Source organism: Condylura cristata, unplaced genomic scaffold (genome assembly GCF_000260355.1).
Source record: "Condylura cristata isolate star-nosed mole 26May11 unplaced genomic scaffold, ConCri1.0 scaffold00013, whole genome shotgun sequence".
Lineage (NCBI taxonomy): Eukaryota > Metazoa > Chordata > Mammalia > Eulipotyphla > Talpidae > Condylura > Condylura cristata.
The window spans coordinates 30,321,177-30,329,153 of NW_004567114.1; the positions used below are offsets into that span (position 1 = coordinate 30,321,177).

Sequence of the window (7,977 nt, forward strand, 5' to 3'; positions counted from 1 at the left end):
TTTCCCTTACTACCTTCAGTGAAGTTGTTTCAGATATTTTGGATATACCTAGATATTTTGTCACTTCCTGCATTCTACTCTAAGATCCCTTCACCTCCTAAATGATTTTTAAGTTTGCATACACTAAGATTCACATTGTGCTGTAAAGTTTGGTTGATACATGCATTGTGTCACGTACTTACAATTAGAGTATCATGAAGAATAGTTTCACAACTGTAAGAAATTGCCTGTGGTTGCTATTTAACTCTTTCTCTCCGCTCCCAGACATTAGAACTCTCAAATCTTTTTACTCTCTCTGTAACTTTGCCTTCTCCAGAAAGTCATATAGTTGAAGTCACATAGTATTTATGATTTTTAGTAGCATGCATATAAGATTCATCTCTGTCTTTGTGACTTGATAGCTCATCCACTTTCATCTCTGAGTAATAGTCAAGTACATGGATAAATAAAGAAGCATTTATTTGTTTACCCATTTGTCACCTATTGCTTCCATGTTTGGTGATTATAAATGAATTGCTTCCATGTTTGGTGATTATAAATGAAGCTGCTATAAACACTCATGGGCAGAATTTTATGTGGAAGTAAATTCTTAGTTGCATAGGAAACTAGGAATATACTTGTTGAACTGTATGGTAAGACTATGCTTAACTGTGCCACCCATTTTGCTAACATGTGCCACTCCTCAAAATCAAGGGGTGACTATCATTGACAAACATCACCATCAGCGATCTACTTTTTCTTTTATGCTAATTTTCAGCACATGGATAATTTCAGCAGTTATTAAGCTTCACTCCTATATCAGAATAATCATTCGTTATTCTATACAAAGTCCTTTCACACATGTGATCACAGTAGCAGTGATCTATTCAAGGCTATGCTCTAACCCATGACATGACCCTGGGAAAATCCTCTCATCTGTAAAAGGGGATGCTACTAGCATCACTTCACTGTGTTGTGAGGACTCAGTAAGTGCTATAGAGCAGTGTCTTTGACTAACCCACACTGCTGTTTAAAGGCCTGCTTCCTATTCCTATGCATCTTCCACTAGAGCTAACATCCCAACTTTGTTTTTCTGCTGCATAACCAACATGTAAGCCTTATTGACACCAAAACAATTGATTTCACCAGTCAATTTAGGAAAACTTTCGGTCATTTTTGTGTAGTAGTTCATTTTGTGTACCATTTTGCAAGGTAGGCAAGGGATTTGTTTTTAATTAAATAAGCTGACCCAATAAACATTAACAGAAATAGTCTTTTCTCATCTTCAAATGAAAGAAAAAGAATAGATTTCATTTTAAAGTACAGATCCCAGGTCAATGAATGAGCTAAGCTCAGAAGTAGTTTAAGAGTCCATCAATTAAGCTGAATCAACATGAATTAGTGTATTAAATTCTATAGACATAAAATGAATCTGTTCAGAAACAAGTTCAGGCAGTTCACATCTGTTACATAGTGTTTTCAGAGTAGGGTTTAATTATTTTAAGCAGTTTTAGAGCTCTGTACCCCAGCCAGAGAATGCTTATCTGCTTTATGCTAGTTTTTACCTGCAGAGGTTTTGTCTCTATGACATCATTTATTTGCTCCTGTATTTTTAAATGCATTACACAAGGGTGGGAACTGATCTAAGAAGGTTAATCATAGCTGGCAATCCCTAAGCATACTGGAAGTTAGAAAATTTTTAAGAAAGATGGTATTTCAAGATATACTAGCGTCTCTTCAATGTGGTCAAATTGACTTCCTGTGATCCTTTGCTTATGTAAACAGTGAATGTGCAAAAATCTTTAAGAACTCCCAGGCAAAGATTAATATTGCATTAGAATAATAAGTAACACAAAGAAATCCACCAATGCTTTCACACATAGACACATGTGCACATAAATACACACATATACTCATGCATGCACAAACTTACCTTTCTGCAATCTGTTTGGCATGGACTAGATGTATGTGTGAGACGTGACTGGAATTATCAATGAGGATCATCAGGTTTCCAAATAACTTGCAATGATTGGTATCTGTCATAAAAATGCTTGAATTAGCCAATTGGTCACGGTTACAATCATTTATGTATTGTAATATACTTTTTTCTCCCTGTCTTATTTGGTTCTCTTAAATTCCTCCTATAAGTGAAACTATTTGATAGTTTTCTTTTTCCTTCTGACTTATTTCACTGAGCATAATCCTTTCTAGCTCCATCCATGTTGTTGTGAATGGCATGAGTTTATATTTTTTGATTGCTGAGTAGTATTCCATCTGGACCTTCTTGATCCAGATCCCGTCATCTAGTTTTGGGCATTTGGGTTGTTTACAGGATTTACCTTTCTTGTCAGTAGTGTTGTGATAAACATAGGGGTGCATGTATCTTTTGAATTGATGTTTTTGTGTCCTTTGGGTTGATCCCTAGGAGTGGAACAAAACAATACAAAGACAAACAGATAATTATAAACAGAGAGATTCTACAGGGTACAGGGACAGAGAGGGATCAGAAGGAGGGAGAAACATGTGGGGCATGGTGATGACAGGTGGGGGAGGGGAAGCAAACATTGTTATAAAATGAACAATAATGTAAATAGATATATTTAAAAGAAATATAAAAAAGAAATCATGTGTAAAATTATATTGTTGATGCAACTGAAATACATAACTATAGTTATAAAGATAGAGTATTTCAACTAGACTCAAACTATGCCCCAATGTCTTTAACAGGAAAGACTAATGATCACATCACCCAGTGTTTTGTTTACATATCTTTCTATTGGATGGCTCAAATGTTTGTACCTGGAGTTTGTCAGAACCTAGAGTTGCTTACTGACCTATCTACTCCTATCAGGAAAAAGAAATAGAGGTATAGATTTTTTTCATTAATTCATTTAATTCATCCATTTCACAATATTTAGCATTTACTGCATACCTGAATTGGGGAATAGACATTCCAATGGTGACTGGGGCGTTGAAGCCATTAGAGTCAAATGATTTAAATGGTTAAATGTTTTAATTTAAAGTTGAAGGCTCAGGCAAGTTAAAACAATCAAGAAGTTTTGACCAGTTCTACTATGCACACCCAATTTTCCACACCTTCCTTCCACTAAACAGCTCTTGGAATAAACTTGTACACTACTTATTGGTGTTAACTCTTATAGATAGCATGCCTATAATAGACAAAATTGAGGCTTATAAATGCAAAGCATCTTATTCACTTCAATTATTCTTCAAGTGCAATGAAAGTTAAGTAAATATATCTTTTATACAACAAATTGAGGTTTAAATGTTCACTTAAAAACATCAAAATAGACCCAAATATGAGCATAGCAGAAGCAGGTGGATGTTCCTTAAAATCTTTTCTACTGACCATTTCCTGGCTCTGCTTTCCTATATCTTATTACTTCATTTTGTAACATAGATGACTATTTAGTAACTGTGTTTAATTCCCCTGCAATTAGATTTGTAGAACATATTATTTGATTTTAATGAAAAAGTTTTTGAACAACAGCCAAATTGCTGTAGGACAAGCAGATTTTGTTTTCTTACAATTTCATTTGTAAAAAAGTGAGGATACCAATATTGAAATGTCAAAAATATGGAGTTTTAAGTCAAACATCTGTGTTCCCTTAAAGGAGAATAACCTTTTGGAAGCTTAGGAGTACCCATTAGTGAATAAATTAAGCAGACATTTGTCATGAAAGAAATTTCCCATTAGTCTGGCTGACTTCTTTTGTTTTATTGCAGATTTATTCCATTTACTATAAACTTAGGAAATGATAGAAAATACAGAAAAATAAGAAAACTGACTTTGACTCCATTATATAAATGATTCTGATGTGATTCCCTGAACACAAGATGTAATCCGAGCCCCCAAGAAGCTGGTTTCTCTCCCAGGCTTGAGAGAGCATCTGTTTCTCACAGATGCCTGAAAAAAATACACTTCTCTGGATTGTTGGGACTCATTTCTGGTCACCATATTACTATTAGAAGAGTATATTCTGTAGGTAAAGAATGGAAGGCTGTAGGTGGTTGAGTTGAGTGTACTTAAATTTCTGTGGATACTCAATAAAATGAACTTACTGGTTCCTTCCAAATTCATATGTTGAAGCCCTAATACTTGGATATTTGGAGGTGAGATATTTGGAAGGTAATTACATTATGAGGGGAGAACCCTTATGAATGGGATTTTGCCATTATAAGAAGAGACTCAAGAGAGATGATGTCTTTCTCTTTGCTCTGTCAGAAAAAAGCAAGAAGTGGTTCCTCACCAGTACCCCCTCAGAATATCACCCTTGTCTTGAACTTTCCAGTCTCCAGATCCATGAGAAATTAATTTCTCCTATTTAGGACATGTAGTCTATGATATTTTCTTAGCCCTAGCTATGATTCTCCAGTAGCTAAAAGAAACAAGGTCACACTTACCGCAAGGTTGTATGAAGCATGAATTAGCCATAGAGAACACTGTCAAAACAGCAAGTGGCACAGTGAGTTAAAGCACAGCACTAAGAAGCTAAAGCTGCAGCATGAGTTCAATCGACCCCAGAGGTGATCCACATGGCCCAGCAGACCTCTCCTGACCTGCCTGCTGCTCCTCTCAGCAGTATACTTCGTCAGTCAGTCTGTTCTGCTCCCCACTCTGTTTCTGGTAAATCCTCACTGCCTCTGAACCTCTGGCCTGTACCCCAGTTTTGTATGCATAAATAAATAATTTTTTTTTAAAAAAAGTGGAAGAAAATAATCATCTGTTATTGAAAGTAGTAAAAAGCATAGATCTAGTACAAAGGAAAGGGTATCTGCTCTTTCTAGTTTTGTCTTTAATGTCTTAAGAGAGTCACTAACTCTCTGGGTGGGATGTGCATGATGGTCATGTTCCCTCCTCAGTACACAGCCCTGGTGCAGGGTGGCCTGTGGGCACTTGTAAAAAGCCCCGGGGAGAGTGAAAGGAGAGAAATAAGAACTGTGGTGGAAAACAGGCCATGTGATTAGGAAAATGAAAGTGCTTAGCTGAGGAGGAGGAACTTCAAGAGGTACAATTGTTCTCTTCAAAATATTTGGAAATAAATTCATGTAGGAGAGTCTTTGAGTTCAACGTACAGACCAAAAATAAGGACTGTACAGGGACCTGTTTATAACCAGAGCCACTCCAAATGAAAACATGACAGCTATTATAACTCTTAACCATCTTAATCCTTAATTAATTCCCACATCTTCCTACCACTGGGATTGCTCATTCATTCAAAAATATATCTTGAACATCTCTGATAGACCATACACATTAGTAAATGCTGGAAAACTGTGAAGACCACAGACACGGCCTCTTCCCACATTTAGTTTTATAAGCGAGTGAAGGAAACAGAAACCAGTGAAATTGGATACTGCAAAGTGAATGGCTGAAACAGAAACTGCACGATCATTTGTTAGGGATAGAGGAAGAAATCCTGAATCACAAGTAAGGACTGGGCAAAATAAGCTCTCCAGTTTTACCAAGCCTGCAGATTCCTGGGGTGCTTCATTTCCTCCCCGTAGTTCCATCATAAAACCTTCCCTCATCCTCCTCACCTCCACATTCGGGTCGCCACTGATTCTTAACCATTCTCACTCCAGTTCCCACACTGGTTTCACAAGGTCACTCTGTGGCCACTGACACTTCCTCACTGGGCCCAAAATACTGGCCTGTCATTATGTATGAAGAACCAATGGTGCTTTCCCTGTTCAGGATTCCTATCAGAACGGAATTGATGTGGGAACTTGCATGGGGATAGATATTTTGATTTAGTTATTAAGCAAAATAAAACCATTTGCAAATTGCTTGCACATCTTCAGATTGCTGAGGACACACCCGTGTTGAGTCACTTTGGTGACAGTCTAGTGTCATATGGTACATACCTTTCCTTCCAGCTTCCCCCCTCCCACCCATACAGGTCAAGCTTGAGCAGAGCAGACTCACTGCTCGGCCTTGGATGTCTTGCCTCTTTGTGCCTCTTCCCCTTTGCAGGTTGTCTTCCCTTTGAATACAATGAACTTTCCACGCTTTGCCACCTCATTCACCTTTAAAAGCCAAGTTCAGGGCCCTCCCTGGTGGCACAGCGGGTTAAAGCACAGCACTGAGAATCGAAAGCCACTTTTGCATGAGTTCGATTCCCACCTGCCCCAGAGGTGACCACATGGTGTGGCAGACCTCTCCTGACCCGCCCGCTGCTCCCCTCAGCAGAGTACTTCGTCAATCTGCCTGTTCTGCTCCCCACTCTGTCTCTGTTGAAGCCTCTCAATGCCCCTGAGCCTCTGGCCTGTACCCCAGTTCTGTATGCACAAATAAATAAATCTTAAAAAAAAAAAAGCCAAATTCATCTGCCATTTACTCTAGGATGCTTTTATGGTCACATCAGTTTTGATTATCCCTTCTTTATACAGTTACCTAATTTCTACATAATATAAAGTCATAATTTACTTAAGCTATGCAGTTATCCTTTGTTGATGGGCCCATTTCCTTAAGGATCAGACCATTTAAAATTCATCTCAGTATTCATAGTGTTTATGAAGAAACTGAGAACCTTAGTCAACGGAGTTATATCAATATCAGAAATTACAGTCTGGAATCCATCATTGTGTTTCAGGTTTTTGATTGTTCTATTGCGGTGAAAACAGCGCAAATATCAATACTTAATGGACTTTTTTAGATTGTAAGTCATGAAAGGTTGGTAGAGATAATGAGGAAAATGCATTTATTCCTCAGGATGGTCAATTACTAGGCAGCCATACTGGGTCAATGTGAGAATCAATGTGAGAACTGAGAACATGATGATCTATTTTACCCAGGCCTGGCGATAAAGTGGAAAAGAGATACTTTAATGTTCAACAAAACAAAACAGAGTTTTGAGGGGGAGACAGTATTGTTTCTTCATATTTCACACTGTCCTGGACCCCAGGCCTTGCAAACCACCATCTGCCTTTGTGCTGGTGTGGCGGGATCTCAGCCCTACCAGAATAGCGCTGGTATTCACAGAGAAGGGCACTGTAACCCAGGGTTACTTTGGGGATGGATGTTGAGAATAAAAACACTGCAACCATAACATTTCTACAAGTCCTCTAAATGGCTTAAGAGGAACTCTCTTGGTAAAAGCACCAATTCTATCCTGTCCTAAAGCTGGCTGCAGCCTGAGCTATTTTTGGAGTTGTTTCCAGTTGCCGCTGGCCAGTGGCAGGATTTCACACTTGGCTGCCACTTCTCATTACTGCCCACTGCTCCTTTTCCCGTTAGGGCGGCATCTCCCAAGCTGATGCACAGGCGTCAGTCCCTTGCCTCTGCCAGGATCCCTCCGGACTCGTGGGCTGCCTGGTGCGTTTGCTTGGTTAGGCACAGCCCACACCGACACACCCACCAGGAAAACAGGCTTTCTTCCCTGAGGTTGTGAGCATAGGAGATTGAAAAATACTTTCGTAAGAAGTTGCGTTCAGAAACTTGTCTATATAAATGCACAGGAAGCAGAGGTCTTTGTCTTGAGACTTGGAGCTGCGTGGACAATATGGGTAGTTTTCGGGCACACCGGTTTCGGTGGGGTTCTGGCAATGGGGAGCCTCAGTTGGACCGTGGAGGCAGAGAAGTGGGGTCAGTTATATTTCACCTCCCCTTTGTGCCTCTGAGGCTTACAGTGCTGCACTATTAACCTAAGTGTCAGCTCCCCTCAGGACAATTTTCTACACAGTACTCTCCCTGGAGTTGCTATGACTCTTCACCCCCTTTGTTCTTTCAGGTGGAGGTGTGGGAACTGCTCTACAGCTGCTAACCTGGAGTGACTTCACTGTCCCCCTTGGCTCTGCTAGTCCCCCTCCCCACACATTTGTACATCTTCAAGTTGACTGTGTCTTTCGTCTGCTGTTGAGGAACTTACTGATACCCTCACCTAGACTGGCCTTTATAGTAAAAGTTTAGTGAACAAGGGTCTTTTCATTTAAAGGGATTATTAGGTTTCAGGGAACAGAGACTCAGCCTTGAAT

At 39.4% G+C, this 7,977-nt stretch overlaps 1 long non-coding RNA gene across 1 annotated transcript; it reads right to left on the bottom strand.

The window, feature by feature from the left end:
• Positions 1–1,965: 1,965 nt before the first annotated feature.
• On the bottom strand, positions 1,966–5,552 carry LOC105853587. Its single transcript, XR_001145409.1, has 3 exons — positions 5,542–5,552; positions 4,405–4,443; positions 1,966–2,015 (listed from the first exon to the last, which is right to left on the bottom strand). It is a non-coding gene; the product is annotated as an uncharacterized LOC105853587 (long non-coding RNA).
• Positions 5,553–7,977: the final 2,425 nt, after the last annotated feature.